General features: G+C 39.1%; 1 pseudogene; it reads right to left on the minus strand.

The window, feature by feature from the left end:
- Positions 1 to 357: 357 nt before the first annotated feature.
- LOC140599835 (glyceraldehyde-3-phosphate dehydrogenase pseudogene) lies at positions 358 to 1422 on the minus strand (annotated as a pseudogene).
- Positions 1423 to 18486: the final 17064 nt, after the last annotated feature.

Raw genomic sequence — 18486 nt, forward strand, 5'->3', positions numbered from 1 at the left:
TAGTTTTCAGAGTACAGGTTTTTTACCTCACTGGTTAAGTTTATTCCTAGATATTATTTTTTGGTACAGTTGTAAAGGGAAATGTTTTCTTAATTTCTTTTTCTGCCACTTTGTTAACAGTGTATATAAGTGGTATATATTTTGTATTCTATGCAACTTCATTGAATGTATTTATTAAGCTAGTAGATTTTTGGTGGGGTCTTTTTTTTTTTTTTTGGTTGGGTACAGTATACTTTATTGATGGTACATGACAAGATAGGGCTCTCCAAGCCCCTCCCCTTCCTCGGGGTCTGGGATGTAAATTGGAGGTCAGGAGATTCTCAGTCTGTTGGGGGATTAAGTTGGAGCAGGGATTCCCCAGCAGCTGAGGGCCTCTCTCTTCCTCTTGTTCTTGCTGGAGCTGGTGGTCCAGGAGGTTCTTACTCCTTGGAGGCCATGTAGACCATGAGGTCCACCACCCAGTTGCTGTAGCTGAATTCATTGTCATACCAGGAAATGAGCTTGATGAAGTGGTCATTAAGGGCAACGCCAGCCCTGGTGTCAAAGGTGTCACTGTTGAAGTCACAAGAGACAACCTGATCCTCAGTGTAGCCGAGGATGCCCTTGAGGGGGCCCTCCGAGGCCTGCTTCACTACCCTCTTGATGTCATCATATTTGGCAGCTTTCTCCAGGCGGCAGGTCAGATCCACAACTGACACGTTGGGGGTGGGGACACGGAAGGCCATCCCAGTGAGCTTCCCATTCAGCTCAGGAATGACCTTGCCCACAGCCTTGGCGGCGCCAGTGGAAGCAGGGATGATGTTCTGGGCAGCCCCTCAGCTGTCACGCCACAGCTTCCCAGAGGGGCCATCCACGGTCTTCTGGGTGGCAGTGGTGGCATGGATGGTGGTCATAAGGCCCTCCACGATGCCGAAATGGTCATAGATGACTTTGGCTAGAGGAGCCAAGCAGTTGGTGGTGCAGAAGGCATTGCTGACAATCTTGAGGGAGTTGTCATACTTCTCGTGGTTCACGCCCATCACAAATATGGGGGCATCAGCAGAAGGAGCAGAGATGATGACCCTCTTGGCCCCGCCCTTCAAGTGAGCCCAGCCTTCTCCATGGTGGTGAAGACCCCAGTGGACTCCACAAGTACTGAGCACCAGCATCACCCCAGTTGATGTTGGCGGGATCTCGCTCCTGGAAGATGGAGATGGACTTCCCGTTGATGACAAGTTTTCCGTTCTCAGCTTTGACCGTGCTGTGGAATTTGCCGTGGGTAGAATCATACTGGAACATGTATACCATGTAGTTGAGATCAATTAAGGGGCCACTGATGGCAACAATATCCGCTTTGCCAGAGTTAAAAGCAGCCCTGGTGACCAGGTGCCCAACACGGCCAAATCCGTACACTCCGACCTTCACCATCGTGTCTCAGGGACGTGTCTGGCCCTGCACCAGAAGATGCGGCTGTCTGCCGAACGGGGAGGAGCAGAGAGTCCACCATTTCTTATTTTATTTATTTTTCTCTTGACGCATTTGCTAAAGGTTAATCAATTTTATCTTTTCAAAGAACTAGCTCTTAGTTTTTATTTTTAGTCTCTTTTCATTTACTTCCACACTAATTTTTATTTCCTTTCTTCTATGTTTGGGCAGTGGCATCAGTGGCTGCTCTTTCTTTTCTCTTTTCTTCTTTCTTTCATTCTTCTTTTCTTTCTTCCCCCTCCTCCTCTTTTTCTTCCCCCTCCTCCTCTTTTTCTTCCCCCTCCTCCTCTTTTTCTTCCCCCTCCTCCTCTTTTTCTTCTTCTTCCTCCTCCTCCTTCCTTGTTCCTCCTTCTTTTCTTCCTTCCTTTTCTTCTTTGGCTTTGTTCTTCCTTTTAAAATTTATTTAGGTGTAAAGTTAGTTTGAAGTTGTTCTTTTTTCTTAAGGTACACCTCTATCACTATAAACTTTCCTCTTAAAACTGCTTTTGCTTTGTCTCAAATATTTTGACCCATGTTTCCATTTTCATTTGTCTCCAGGTACCTTTTGATTTTTCTTTCTTTTTTCTTTCTTTTTTGTTTTTGTTGACCCATTGGTTGTTTAGTAGCATGTTTTTTTTTTTAGTTTCTGGGTTTGTGTTTTTCCAACTTTTCTTCTTGTAATTGATTTTTGGTTTCATACTGTTGTCACTGAAAAAGATGTTTGACATGACTTCAGTCTTCTAAAATTTATTGAGATTACTTTTGTGATCTAACATGTGATTTGTCCTGGAGAATTTGTTCCATGTGCACTTTAAAAGTATATATATTCTGTGGTTTTTGAATGGGCTATTCTGTATATATTTGGTTTAATATGTCACTCAAAGCCACGGTTTCCTGATTTTTCTGTCTGTATGATTTGTTAATGATGTAAGTGGTGTATTAAAATTCCCTACCTTATTGTCTTATTGTCAATTTCTCTCTTTATGTCTATAAGTAATCGCTTTGTATATTTAGCTACTCCTAAACTGGATGAATAGTTATTGACAATTCTTATATTCTTTTGTTGGATTGACCCCTTTATCATTATACAATGCCCTCTTGGTCTCTTGTTACAGTCTTTGTTTAAAATGTATTTTGTCTGATATAAGTATTGCTACCCCACCCTTTTCACTTCATTTGTATGGAATACCAGTTTTCATCCCTTCACTTTAAGTCTTTAGACTTTATTCTGAAATGAGTCTCTTATAGGCAGATATAGATGGGTCTTTTTTTTTTTTTTTTAATCTACTCACTCACCCTGTATCTTCTGATTGAAGCATTTGGTTTATTTATATTTAAAGTGATTATTGATATGGATGTACTTGCATTTTTTCTGGTTGTTTTCTGGTTATTATTGTAGTTATGTTCCTTTCTTTTTCTCTTGCTTTCTTCCATTGGAATTTGACGACTTTCTTTAGTGTTATACTCAATTCCTTTCCTTTTATTTTTGTGTATCTATTATAGGTCTTTAGTTTGTGTCTACCAAGAGGTTCAGCTATAACATCCTATGTATATAGCACTCTATATTAAGTTCATGGTCACACATACTAAAAACATTACATTTTTTTCTTCTCTATGCTTTACATAGAAGATATTGTATTTTACATCATTTTATTTTATATATCTTTAACTTGCTTTTGTTGGTATAATTGATTTTACTACTTATGTGTTTTAACCTCCATACCAGCTTTATAAGTGACATCTCCTATTTTTATTGTACGTTTGCTTTTACCAGGGACATTTTTTCCTTTCATAATTTTCTTACTTCTAGTTGTGACCTTTTCTTTTTCACTTGAAGAAGTCCCTTTCACTTTTCTTCTAAGGCAATTTCAGTGGTGATGAACACCTTTAATTTTTGTTTGTCTTGGAAACTTTATTTCCCCAATTCTTAATGATAATCTTGCCAGGTAAAGTATTCTTGCTTGTAGGTTTTGTCCTTTAGGCGCTAGGTATGCTCTACCACTCTCTTCTGGCCTGCAAAATTTTCTGCTGAAAAACTACCTGATAGCCTAATGGGGTTTACTTTTCTCTTTTGAGATTATGCCTTTATCTGTATTTTTTGCCATTTTATTTATTATGTTCCTTGGTCTGGACATCCTTGGATAGATCTTGTTTGGAGCTCTCTGTGCTTCCTGAACCTAGATGTTTGTTTCCCTCTCCAGGTAGGTTAAGATTTTCAGCTATTACTACAAGTAAATTTTCTGCCCCTTTCTATCTTCTTCCTTTGGAATGTTTATAATGTGAATGTTAGTACACTCAATGTTATCAAGAGGTCTCTCTCTAAGATTTTACTTATTTATTTATTCATAAGACAGAGAGAGGCAGAGACATAGGCAGAGGGACAAGCAGGCTGCAGGGAGCCCGATGTGGGACTCAATCCCAAGACCCCAGGATCACGCCCTGAGCTGAAGGCAGACGCTCAACCACTGAGCCACCCAGGCATCCCAAGAGTTCTCTTAACCTAGTCTCATTTAAAGTTTTTGTTGTTCAGCTTGGTTGCTTTTCACTACCCTGTCTTCCAGACTGCTAATTTATTCTCTTGCATCCTCTGATCTGCTGATTCCATAGGGTATATATTTTCTCATTTACATTATTCTTCAGTTCCAACTTACTCTTTTTTATGTTTTCTATGTCTTTTTTTGATGTTTTCATTGAGTTCATTGATTCTTTTTAAAACTCTAGTGAGTATCTTTATGACCATTATTTTGAACTCTTTATCAGGTGTAAATTGCTTGTTATCAAAACCAGGTGCTCCAAGGATATCCCTGTGTAAGCTTGTGCAATCTTTTATTTTGGCTGGACCATGAGAACTTCTGGCATGCTGATAGGTGGGATAGCTCGTTACACACCTAAGTTAGAGACTCCGCTGTAGCTACTGCCAGTACACTGGTGGGTGAAGCTAGTGCCCTACTCCCAGGACAGCAGTTCTTTTTTGGGCGAATGCCATTCCTGAGGCTACCCACTGGATGTGGTGGGATGAGACTCGGATAGAGGGTTACCTGCAAACCCAGTATAGATGGGTTAGGTAGGTAGGGTCTGCAGCGAGAACACCAGGAAGGGCAAGTGGTGCAGCAAGGTAGAGGGACAGTGTCAGAATTGGCTCTCACATTCTTCCATCCCACTAGGCTGAAGGAAGGCAAGAAAAAAAATGGTGCCCACCAGCCTTTCCATTTCTGGAGAAAGCTCCTGCAGGTCCCTGCCTCTTAGGTACACATCCTAAAATTAGTCAATAAATTTTCATGTATACCCCAAGCACTTTTTAAAGTGGTGCTTCTATGCTGTGTCTCATGCTGAGTGTTATAGTGCCCTGGCCCTTTTAGAGTGGAGACTCAGTTTCCTATAGCCCTACACCTCTCCCAGAGCCAAGTCTCACCGATTTTTCAAATCCAGATGTTACAGTGCTTTGTCTTCCCCATGAAGGTCCCCAGGGCTGGGGGTGCCCAGCATAGGATTTGATCCCCTCACTCCTCCATTCCTGTGATACCCCTCCCATTTGTGGGTCATTGCTCTAGGAATTTGGTTTGTCTCTGCCTTTCCTATCCTTCTGTGTGGCCTTCTCTTTATCTCTCTAGCACTGAAAGATCTCTTCTTCCAATCAACAGGTTGTTTTTCAAGTGAGTTGTGTTACATATAGTTGTTGCCTTGGTGTGTCTGTGGGAAGATGAATTCAAGATCTTCCTAGCCTACCATCTTCCCTTGCTCTCATATTTCATCATGTTTAGGCTTTTCCATCAATTCTTATTTGCGTATTTTAAAAAATCACGATGATTACTGAAGTTTGCCCAAGATTTTCTCAGCATCTGTGGTGGTAATCTTATAATTCTCCCCTTAGATATGTTAGAGAATATTGCCTCAATTTTCCTCTCTCTCTCTCTCTCTCTCTCTCTCACACACACACACACACAAGATATATTGTAGGTATAAAGTTAATGATAGTTATATTTCTCTTATACATTTCATTCATTTAAGGTATCTTTCTTTGGTCCTTTGTTTTGAATTATATTTGGACTAAAATGAACATTTGTCAATCTCAATTTTTTTGCTGTTAGTATTCCTTGGCATATACTTTCTACATTATTTTATTATAATAAAGGAAGTAATAGCCCATCTCATACATTGTGCAATCCTTTAGTGGCAACCCAAATATTAGTTGACTTCTTTCCAAGTATGTGCAAACTATATTATATTTCTGGGATCAAATTAATGGGAAGTTCAGAAATTCCATTTTTATTATACCTAGTATCTATAAGTGTTAAATGAAATGGCTATTTTCTTGTTATCTGTATCAGTAAGCTCTTACTCCATAGAAAACAACCACAAACTCTAAGTGCTATATAGCAATAAGCATTTATTTCTTCTACGAGCCCTCTGCTTTAGGCTGAGGGAGACCTGCCTCTCACTACAGTTCTGTAGGTCAGCTGGGGATAGCTCTATTTCACATGTGTTGCTCTAAGGCATAGGCTAATGGGACAGCAGCTACTCAGTGGAACATCACATGGTGACAGCATAGGGAAAGAAAGCAAATTAAACAACTGAGGCCTTAAGACAGAAGGTCAGAATTGCAGAGTATCACTTTTACTCACATTACATTGATCAAAGCAGATCACATAGCCACCCAAAGTCTAGGAGTGTTGATGTATACTATCCTGATGATGAGGCCAGAGACAGATGTGGATGCAAGAAGTGTTAAGAGTTGATGACAATTTAATCTCTACATTGACCTTGTACCTATAGTTTTTTTTTTCAAGGATTTTTTTTTTTTTGTTAAATCCATTTATCTCCATATAGCACTACAAAAATAAATTTTATATTGTTTAACTCTCTCTCACTCATCTCTTGGGATAGCTGATCTATTTAATCTTATCCCAAGTTATTTAAGTTTATCCTCTTTTCTTTTTAATGGCCTTATGGAGATATAATTGACTTAAAAGATTGTATGATACTCAGTGTACATTTTGATTTGTAATATGTATACAATGTAAAAGTATTCCCCACATCTAGTTGACACATCTGATACCTCACCTATTTTTTTTTAAGATTTTATTTATTTATTCATGAAAGACATACAGAGAGAGGCAGAGACACAGGCAAAGGGAGAAGCAGGCTCCCTGCAAGGACCCTGATGTGGGACTCGATCCCGGACCCTGGGATCATGCCCTGGCCGAAGACAGATGCTCAACCGCTGAGCCACCAACGTGCCCCCACATATTTATCTTTTTTTTGGGGGGGGGGTAGTGATAACATTTTAGTTCTCTCTTACCAAATTTCAGTTATACAATAGTGCTGTCAACTATAGCCACCAGATTGTTTATTAGATGATCAGACTTTATTCATTCTATAGTTGAAAGTTTGTAACCCAAATTCTCCTTATTTCTTCTACCTGGGGAACGCTTTTCTACTCTGCTTCTATGAGTTTAACTTTTTTCTTTTAGGATTCCACATACCAGTGATACCATGCAGTATTAATCTTCCACTGTTGGGCTTATTTCACTTAGCATAATGTCCTCAAGGTCTATCCATGTTGTTAGCAAATGGCAGGATTTCCTTTTTCTCGTGGTTGAGTAATATTCCACTGTGTGTGTGTGTGTTTGTGTGTGTGTGTGTGTGTGTATCATGCCTACTCTATCCATTCATACACTGATGGACACTTAGATTGTTTCCACCTTGGCTACTGTGCGTAATATTGCAGTGTACATGTGGATGCATGTATCTTTTTAATATTATGTTTCATTTCCTCTGGATATATACCAGGAAATGGGATTGCTGGATTTTATGTTAGTTTTTAAAAATCTTTTGAGGAACCTCCATATTGTTTCTCTTAATAGCTGCACCAATGTACACTCCCACCAATGATGCACAATGGTTCCCAGTTCTCCACCCTCACCAATACTTACCTTTTTAAAAAAATGATAGTCATTCTAACAGGTGATATAATATCTCTTCATGGCTTCAATTTGCATTTCCCTGAAGATTATTAATGTTGAGCACCTTTTTACATGCCAGTTGGCTATTTGTATGTCATCTTTGGAATAAATGCCTATTCAGATAATCTGCACATTTTTAAATCAAAAAAATTTTTTAAATTGAATTGTATGAGTTTTGAATACTTTTATATATTAACCCTTTATTAGTAAGTGATTTGCAAAAATGTTCATCCTACTCCATAAGTTTTCTTTCATTTTTTCATTTTGATGATTTCTATGATGTGGAGAAGCTTTTTTTTCTTTCTTTTTTTAAAGATTTTATGTATTTATTCATGAGAGACACAGAGAGGCAGGCAGAGACACAGGCAGAGGGAGAAGAGGCTTCCTCCAGGGAACCTGATGTGGGACTTGATCCCAGGACCCTGGGATCATGCCCTGAACCAAAGGCAGACAGATGCTCAACCACTGAGCCACGAGGCGTCCCTGGAGAAGCTTCTTAATTTAATATAATCCCACTTATTTTTGCTTTTGTTGCTCTTACTTTTAGTGTCAAACCCAAAATATCATTGCTCAGGCTAATGTCAATGAGCTTATCTACTATGTTTTCTTTTATGAGTTTTATCGTTTCAGGTTTCACATTTAGTCTTTAATCCATTTGAGTTGATTTTAGTAATGGAGCAGTTCAATTTCATTCTTTACATGTGGCTATCCAGTTTTCCCTACACCATTTACTGAAGAAAATGTCTTTTGACCATTTTATATCCTTGACTCCTTTGTTGTAAATTAAATGGGTTTATTTCTGGTCTCTCTTCAGTTCCATTGATCCATATTTCTGTTTTTATACCAATATCATACTGTTTGGTTACTAATAGCTTTGTATTATAGTCTGAAATCAGGAAACACACATCAGTAGCTTTGTTCTTCTTTCTCAAGATTGTTTTGGCTATTTAGGATCTCTTGTAGTTTGATGCAATTGTTTTTTCATGCTTCTGAAAAATTTATTTTTTTAAGATTTATTTATTTATGATAGACGGAGAGAGGGAGAGAGGGAGAGAGGGAGAGAGGGAGAGGGAGAGGGAGGGAGAGAGAGAGAGAGAGAGAGAGAGAGAGAGAGAGGCAGAGACACAGGCAGAGGGAGAAGCAGGCTCCATGCCAGGAGCCCGACGCGGGACTCGATCCGGGACTCCAGGATCGCGCCCTGGGCCAAAGGCAGGCGCTAAACCGCTGAGCCACCCAGAGATCCCCCTGAAAATTTTATTTTAATAAAAGATCAATCTGGAATCACCAGGTACACCAAATGTGCAGTAGCAGTGAATACAGATTTGTCAGAAACAAATCCCTCAAGCCGCTATAAATTTTGTCTCTTGTCTAATTTGCTTTGTAAATGGGGGAGAGTAGGCACAATAGCATCTACTTTTATTTGGTAAGATATAATTAAAATATATCTTGTATTGCATATTTCCAATTATCCATGCATATTTTAAGATGGTTTGTTCTGTTTCTGTGAAAAATGCCACTGGAATTTTGATAGTGATTGAATTGAATCTGTAGATTGCTTTGGGTATTATGGGCATTGTAAATTATTCATTCTTTCAATCCATGAACACAGAGTATCTTTCCATTTATTTTATTTTATTTTTTAAAAGATTTTATTTATTTATCCATGAGAGACACAGAGACAGAGAGAGAGAGAGGCAGAGACACAGGCAGAGGGAGAAGCAGGCTCCATGCAGGAAGTCCGACATGGGACTCGACCCCGGGTCTCCAGGATCACACCCCGGTCTGAAGGCCACACTAAACCGCTGAGCCACCGGGGCTGCCCTCTTTCCATTTATTTGTGTCATCTTCAGGGTTTTTGTTGTTGTTGTTGTTGTTGTTGTTGTTGTTTTGATCACTATCCTATAGTTTTCAGTGTACAGGTCTTTCATCCTTTTGGTTAAATTTACTTTTAGATTTTGTTTTTAGTTTTAACTTCTAGGTATTTTTTAAATGCGATTTTAAATGGGATGGTTTTCTTATTTCTCTTTCTGATAGCTCCTTATAAGTGTATAGAAACACAGCTGATTTTTATATTGATTTTATATCCTGCAACTTTACTAACTTTACTCTAACAGCTTTTTGGTGAAATCTTCAGGTTTTTCTACGTTTAATATTAAGTCACCTATAAATAGTGATAGTTTTACTTCTTCCTTTCCAATTTGTATGCCTAACTGTTCTGCCAAGTACATCCAATACTATGTCTAATATAAATGAGACTAGCCAGCCATGTCTTGTTCCTGGTCATAGAGGGAGTTTTCAGCTCTTCACTGTTGAGGATGTTAACTGTGAGTTTCTCATATTGGACTTTTATTATGCTGAAGTATATCTACCCTATACTCACTTTATCGAGTTTTTATCATAAATGGGTGTTGAATTTTCTCAAATGCTTTGTCTGCATCTAATGAGATGCTTATGACTTTTATTCATTTCTTCATTTTCTTCTTCATTTTATCTCTAGAGTAAATCCCAGTTGATCATGGTGTATGATCCTTTTAATGTGCTCTTGAATTCAGTTTGGTAATATCTTACTGAGGATTTTTTTTTTTTTTTAATCTCCACTCACTAGTGATATTGGCCTGTAGTTTTCTTGTTCTTGTCTGGTTTTGGTATCAGGGTAATGCTTGTCTTGTAAAAATGAGTTTGGAAGTATTTCATTCTTCTTTTATTTTTCAAAGAGTGTGAGAAGGACTGGTATTTTTTTTTCTTTTTTAAAGATTTTATTTGAGAGAGCATGAACAGAGGAAGGGGGAGAGAGAGAGAGAACAGATTCCCCACTGAGCAGGGAGTGGGGCTTGATCCCAGGACCCTGAGGTCATGACCTGAGCTGAAGGTAGATTTAACTGACTGAGCCACCCAAGTGCCCCAGATTGTATTATTTTTTTAAAATATGTGGTAGAATTTACCAGTGAGGCCATCAAGTCCTGGATGTGTATTTATTAGGTTTCTGATTACTGATTTAATCTCCTTACGAGTAATTGGTCTGTTCAAAATTCCTTTTTCATGATTCAGTAGTGCAATTGTTGGATCACAGGGTAGTTCTATTTTTTTTTTTCTCTTAGAGACAGAAATAGAGTATGAGGAGGAGGGGGAGAGGGAGAATCTTTTTTTAATTTCATTTATTTATTTATTTATTTGTTTGTTTGTTTGTTTATTTTTATTTATTTATTTATTTTTGGGAGATAGAATCTTAAGCAAGCTCCACACCCAGTGTGGTAACCAAGGTGGGGCTTGATCCCATGATCCTGAGATCATGACCTGAGCCAAAATCAAGAGTTGGATGCTTAATAAACTGAGTCATCCAAGCACCCCATTTTTAACTTTTTGAGGAACCTCCATACCATCTTCCATAGTGCCTGTACCAGCTTGCATTCTCACCAACAGTGCATGTGGATTCCTTTATCTCCACATCTCACCAACATTTGTGTTTTTTATTTAGCCATTCTGACAGATGTGAGGTGATATCTCAATGTAGTTTTGATTTGCATTTCTCTGATGATGAATGATGAGCATCTTTTCATGTGTATATCTGCTTTGAAGAAATGTCTGTACATATCTCCTGTCCATTTTTTAATTGGATTTTTTTGGGGGGTGTTGAATTGTATACTTTCTTTTGGATACTAACCCTTTATTGGATATATCATTTGCAAATATTTTCTACCATTCAGTAGGTTGTCTTTTTTATTTCCTTTGCTGTGTAGAAGCTTTTTATTTTGATGAAGTTCCAATAGTTTATTTTTGCTTTTGTTTCCCTTGCCTCAGGAGACCTATCTAGAAAGATGTTGTTACAGAGGAGCTTAGTGTTTTAATTGGACATTACTGTATTTGCATTTACTGATTAACAACATACTGATTTGCTTCTACCAGTTTACTTTTTTTAATGTCAATCTGTGTCCGGTTCTTTTTTGTTTTGTTTTGAAGGGAGTTGTTAAATTGATATTTATAGCTTCTCTCTAAATAAAGAGACCACTTCTTGGTTTAATCCCCACCATACCCTCCAATTCTCACCTGCAACAGCATATGCAAAAATACAATGAGGTACTATTTTTAAAATACTAAAAGAAAGAACCTTCAAACAGATTTCATATCTAGCCCAAAAGTCATTCATACCTGTATGAATAGTAAGAAGATCCTCAGATATATTAAGTTCTTCAAGTTGGATGAGGGAAGCATCTTAGTTGTCCAAGGCAGCCTCTGCTGGTTTTTATTCCTACTTGAATAATTCTGCCAAGTGTTTTTAAATTTTCTTGTGTGTGTGGTGAACTTTGAGGCTTTTGAGATTATACCATAATATGTCTAGCAGTAGGAGGTTCTTATCTCTTCTAAGGTGTGTATTCTTTTTATTGCTTTTATTAGTTTTCCGAGGACACTATCAATCTTAAGTAGTTAATCTTTAAATATAAGAAACTTGTCATACATATAAATGCATATATGTATATATATACATAAGTATATGTATAAGTATGTATACTTATGTATATATATATAAGTACATGTAGATATATGTATATATATATATAATGTATTTTTTCTATTTCTTTATTCTTCCATTTCCTTTTGTAAGGTCTTACATCTAATTGTTTAATTTTTAACTATCATTCTTCTGAGATATTCATTCTACTAGTTATCCCATCTTTTGAGTTTTTTCACACATACTTCCATTTGATTCTTTTTTTATAATTTTCATATTGCTGGGATCTTCCTTTAGGTCTTTCAATATAGTTATTTTACATATTGTAAATTCTTAGTTTTTCTGTTTGAATATTATTTTAATGTTAACTTTTTCTATTGAGGCAGTTTTAATCCTCAGGTGTCTTATTATAGTTATATTACCCTGGGAATGTTTGACCATCTTTTAATGTGCATTGGAGGATAGATATCCAGGATCCAGTCCAGACATTCAGATCATCAGCCCTAGTAGCTTTAGAACATAGGGGAATGAGCCCGAGGGCAGGGAGACTCAGGTGCCACAGATCCACCGTCATCTTTTTTTTGTTACTCTATCCAGCAGTTCCTTAGATCTGAGCTTCACCTTTGAACTCTCAAATAGAAAAACAATATGGGGGAGAGGCACTCCACAGATTTTTTTTTTCCAGCTCTGTGGATTTGAAGAGAAAGGATAGAGGAGTAGGTGCTTGAGGCTGCTCATTCTCAATCTATTGGCCACACAGGTCTTTTTTCCTGCCCTGATTTTACCCTTGTAGTTATCTGGGCTCTTGCCTTGAATTTCTGTAGGGAGGTGGAACGTAACAATGGATCCAAGGGAATGTTGGGGTGGGGTGGTGGTGGCATGATCAGAATAGCTCTTCTTGAACAGCCTCCCAGAGCCACACAAAGGCACTATCTCTATACACCAGTTCAAGACTTTCCATCCACCCTGGAATTTTTAATGTTTGTATTTCTTAGATTCTATGCTTCCATTTTTAGTTCCTCCAGGGTTGATTTTGGAGGAAAGAGCCCAGGTTAAATTGACATTTTTGGCAGGTACTAGAATGTCCTCTTCCAAATTGTTTAGAATATGTAGTCGATGGATACAGAAAATAAGTCATACTAAGAATTTTGGTTTTTACCCTAAGAACGAGAAGCCATTGAAGGTTTGTTTTGTTTTGTTTTGTTTTTCCATTGAAGGTTTTAAAATGCGTGATGAGAGGATTTGACTTTAAGACTACTCTGGCTGCAATATGGCGATCAGAATGGAAGGGAGTAAGAGTCAATATGTCAATATAAGGTCAAAGTTAGAAGGGCTTGCAGTTGTCCTTATGAGAAACAATGATAGTCAACACTAAAGTGATGGTGGAGATAGAGAAAAGTGGATGAATTCAAGAGATATATGCAAGCCCATTGTGTAAGTTATCACTCATAACTGAATGGATGTATTTGGGAGAACTGGAAGGGATTGAGTTAACTCAATTTTGGGTGTGTAAATTTATAATCTCTTTGAAATATTCATTAGACATGTCAAGTAGGCAGCTGAGTATATAGGCTTGGAGTTCAGAGGACACAGCTGAGCTAGCTAGAGGACTCACATATTTATAAATGAATGAAATAACCTTGAGAATTCAGAACAGAAGAAGGGGACCTGGAAATGGAACCTTCAGAAACTCTAACATTTAATGGCTGGGTGTTATAGAGTTGTCCTCCAAAATTTATATTTGAAGCCCTAAGCCCCAGTACCTCAGATTGTGACTGTATTTGCAGATAGGGCCTTTAAAGGACAATTAAGTTAAAATAAGGCCTGTAGAGTGGGCCTAATCCAATCTGGCTAGTGTCCTTATAAGAAATTTGGACACACAGAGTAACAACAGGAGGGAGCGTACACAGAGGTAAGATCACGTGAGGATATAACAAGGAGGCAGCCATTTGCAAACTAAGGAGAGAGGCCTCAGAAGAAACTAAATCTGCTGACACCTTGATTTTGTACTTCAAAGCCACAAGAACTAAGAGAAAATTATTTTCTGTTGTTCAACAGCTACCCAGAGAGTGGTTTTGTTATGGTAACTCTAGCAAAATAATACAGTAGGTTAAAAAAAGATTATGGGGGGAAAATGTACAAGGGTGATAGAAGATAATTCCTGGAGATTATTTTGTCACAGAGGAATACTTTGTCACAGAAGCCAAGGCAAGTGTTTCAAGAAGTGGGAAGCAGTCAACAGTGTTAAGCCTGGCTGACAGGTCAAGATGAAAACTAAAAATGGTCCTCTGGATTTAGTGAGTTGGGAGTTCGACAGTATTCTTAACACAGATTCTTGGTGGTGTAAAATATAGAGAGGCAGAAAGGTATGGGTTAGAGTGGAGGGGAAGGTGAAGAAATGGCAGATGATTATGGATAACTCTTGAGGTTTGTGATAGGGGAAGGAGGAATGAGGAATGGAGTTCTTTTTAAATGGGAGAGACTTGCCTTGTTTTTTCTCTGGGAAGTTTTCAGTTTAAAAGCAGAAATTGAATGTACACACAAAGGAATTGGTAGAATAGCATTCTTCTGAAGGGTGGAGGGGACAGCTGAGATCGGGGAGGGTTGACACTTTATTAACAGAGAAAGAGGGGTCCCTGGGTGGCTCAGTGGTTTAGCACCTGCCTTGGCCCAGGGCATGATCCTGGGGTCCTGGGATCGAGTCCCACATCAGGCTCCCTGCATGAAGCCTGCTTCTCCCTCTGCCTGTGTCTCTGCCTCTCTCTCTCTCTGTGTCTCTCATGAACAAATAAACAAAATCTTTAAAAAAAAGAAAAAAAAGAAAATTAAACAGAGAAAGAAAGGCTGGGAACAGATGTAGACACCTTCAGAGTAACTCAGGGGATAGAGGAATGACTGCTTGTGGAATGACTGGTGAAGGTCCTTGGTTTTTAAGCCATCTTTGCTTCCTAAAATGAAATCTCAGCTCAACTTTGCCTTATGGCTAGTGTCATTTCCTCTCATATTCTGGCATTTGGTTGGCTGGTTGTCTCTTTTCAGGGTGGTTGTGAGTCTTCACCTTAATGCCACTGGTATTTTAGTGAGAAGTTTTGAGAAGCTTCAAAGGGCAGCTGCTAGCCAGACACCATAAAAATGACAAATTTCTGTCTTCTCAAGTTTTATATTTAAATACTTAAGCCATCTGGAGTTTATGATATATGGGGGACGTCTGATACTTTTCCCAAATTGCTAGCCAGTTATTTCAATACCATTTCAATTCAACAGATACACTGGAGTGCCTACCAATCACTGTGTGTTATACGAGAAATCTTTCTCAAAGACCTTAGTGTTTCAGCAAGGGTTAAGTAAATAGACCAATAAATGTAAGCTACAAGCAAGAATGTGCTGTAAACATAATTATCATTAGCAGTTCAAACACAGAGATTGAATTTTTGTACAATTATAGGAAATGCCTTTTTCTGGATTCTTAAAGAAAACCAGACCTGACAGGGGTCAGTGGAGAGTTGGAAAGAGGAGAAGGGGTTTAGAGGAGTAAGGAAGTCAGGGAGAGGAACTGGCATGATGAGCAAAAGCCCAAGTGAGAAACTGCAACACATCTTTGGGAAATAAGGTTAGATTATGGTGGAAGGTAAGCAGTGCTCAAGTTCATACTGAGTAGAGAGCAAAGAAAACTCACTGGCCTAGATAGTTTGGGGCTATAAAATGCCTTGAAGCTATACTTAAAGAAGGCTAATTAACTTAACATACACTTTAGATTGATGGGGCAAAAAATTAAGTCATAGGCTTGTTATAAAAGGTAAAGGATAGTTTATTAAAAATCAGGAAAATGTTCATGTTGTACATATGGAAAAAGTTCAACAGACTTATCCCTGCTTATTAAGATAATGAGGATCCTTTCATATTTATGTAGAGGTACAAACTTTTCCACAGAAGCTCATCAGTGAATAAAATCTTGTACTGTCCTCACAACCCTGTCTTAGCATCCTCACAGGGGCAGGCTAGAAGGCATCAAGCATAAGTGTAGAGGCTACTTTTAGGCAAATAGGCTTGAGTGATATAACATAGAAAGGGCTCACTGCAACCCTCTGGCTAAACACAGACAGGCCCATCAGGCAACCCACCTCAAAATATCCACAGGCCTTCACTGATCAATGGGCTACTTACAACCAGGCAGTTATCAAAAAAGGAAGATTCCACATACTGCCATACCTCCTCACATTCCCCCCTTAAAAACCAGGGTGCCTGGGTGGCTCAGTCTGTTAGGCATCAGACTCTTGATTTCAGCTCAGGTCATGATCAAGTCCTATGTTGGGCTCACACTGGGCATGGACTCTGCTTAAGATCCTCCCTCTCCCTCTCCCTCTAAAAACAACAAAAAAACAGCCCCCACTCTGCTTCCTTATAGATGGTTTCTCCTCTGCTGTCCTGCCTGCAGCTCCCTTGTAGTATATTGAATAAACTTCTATCACCTTTGTTCTGCCTTAGGTGGATTCTTTTCATGACCTGTGCCACCCACAGGTTTCTACTTGTCAATATCCCCACATTTGGGGCCCTCATCCAAACAGGAGAGACACCACAATATGCTGTTAGAGAACAAAACCCTTGGGATGAACAGAGTAGGCAGATTTTCTCTTTCCCAGAGAATGACAGTTCTTTGGGAAAAGGGACGGTATTATAAAAGTTAGGAAAGACTTTTGAAGACATAGGGCAGTGTTAATGACTCTGAAATGCTGAGGTAGACAAGCAAAGCAGGGGGCTGCCACTACTAAGTGACCCCATTTAAGGGAGAATGTGTTTTGAGTTTCCTAATCCTCTGTATTATTTTGCTCAACTTATGAGATAAAGGTTCATGGCCCAGGGCCTCCATCCAGAGGAAAAATCTCACATGGCTAGAGCATAGAGGACATAGTGCAGGGTGATAATGATGCACCTCTACCCCCAAAACAACTGTGCCCCTGAAAGGTCAGCTATGTTCTCTTTGAGAGTGAGTTCCCTGCTCTGATGCTTCCCTCAGATGTTCAGAAACATCCATAGTTGTCCCTGTGCCTTCAGAAGTGAACGCAGCTTTCCAGGAGAGCATACAGCCTCTGCAAATCAAGTTTTCTTTGCATTTGCTAATATCTATTTATACCAAAGCTGCTGCTAAGGGCATGACCTTTACCTGTGCATCAGGTTAGGTTTCACTATTCTCCCTTTAAAGAGTTCCAATTCTGTGTCTAGTTATAGGAGAGACAAGATGCCAGTCAAAAGGTTCAAGTTATGGGGATCCTGGGATCGAATCCCACATCAGGCTCCCGGTGCATGGAGCCTGCTTCTCCCTCTGCCTATGTCTCTGCCTCTCTCTCTCTGTGTGACTATCATAAATAAAAAATTTTAGAAAAAAGGTTCAAGTTATGATAATAACCTGTGTGTCAAGGCCTAGCAGTAAGAGTACGAGTTAAGAGGCAGTAAATATGAAAGAATTTTGGGGCACCTGGGTGGCTAAGTCAGCTGAGCATCTGACTCCTGATTTTGGCTCAGATCATGATCTCAGGGTTGAGATTGAGCCCTGTGTTGGACTCCATGCTGGTCATGAAGTCTGCTTGAGATTCTCTCTAAAAAAAGGAAAGAAGGGGGATCCCTGGGTGGCACAGTGGTTTGGCGCTTGCCTTTGGCCCAGGGCGCGATCCTGGAGACCCGGGATCGAATCCCACATCAGGCTCCCGGTGCATGGAGCCTGCTTCTCCCTCTGCCTGTGTCTCTGCCTCTCTCTCTCTCTCTGTGACTATCATAAATAAATAAAAATTAAAAAATAAAATAAAATAAAAAATAAAATAAAAAAAATAAAAAAAATAAATAAAGAAAAAGGAAAGAAGTTTTAGGAGAAAAAAAAATGAAGGAATCATGAATTTAGGGTCTAACAGGTTTTCACACAGACGCTAAAATTGTCGAAGGGTGAAGGTACCAGGGAGGGAGTTAAATAGAACAGCACAATCCAAGTGCTATAGATATCACCTTCCTTAAAAGGTCCTGTCCTGGTTCTGAATGCCCCACTAGCCAGGCACCTTGAAATCAAGAGCCCAGGGCAGAGGCTTCTGAAGAGGTCTCTGCAGAAGTGCTGAGGTCTTAAAATCAGCAGAAATTAGGCTGGTTTAGGTCAGCCAAGACTGAGGCTTTTTGTACAAAAGCATAAAAAGCCACAGTTTATATAGCATCTCCCCTGAAAGATTCATTCTCTTGTGGTTCTCAGCCCCTGCCCTCCCTAGTACTACTAGTCATTCTGTGCTGGTTTTGTGCCATTTCCACAATTCCCTTATTTCTTTAAGCTGAACTTGATTTGGTGGAAAGGGGAAAGGTGATCCTGTCACATTAGACAGGCCTCTAGGCCAATCTCTAGGCCTTCTAGATCTTGATGCTGAGCACTGTGAAAAGAAGGGCAGGAGAGGCTCCACTCATCTAGATTAGGAATCTCACTTGTCAGGGTCTGCCCCTCAGAGTCCTATCGTTTGTCCCAAGGCATAAAAGGAAGGTGCTTCCTTCTCCAGAGCAACCTGTTTCATTTCTCCTTAATCTACACACCCAACCCTCTGTAAAGAAATTAGTCTGATGGAGGGGAAGAAAACTGGATTGAGGAGAAAGCAAGCAATGAAACCA

Source organism: Vulpes vulpes, chromosome 8 (genome assembly GCF_048418805.1).
Source record: "Vulpes vulpes isolate BD-2025 chromosome 8, VulVul3, whole genome shotgun sequence".
Classification (NCBI taxonomy): domain Eukaryota; kingdom Metazoa; phylum Chordata; class Mammalia; order Carnivora; family Canidae; genus Vulpes; species Vulpes vulpes.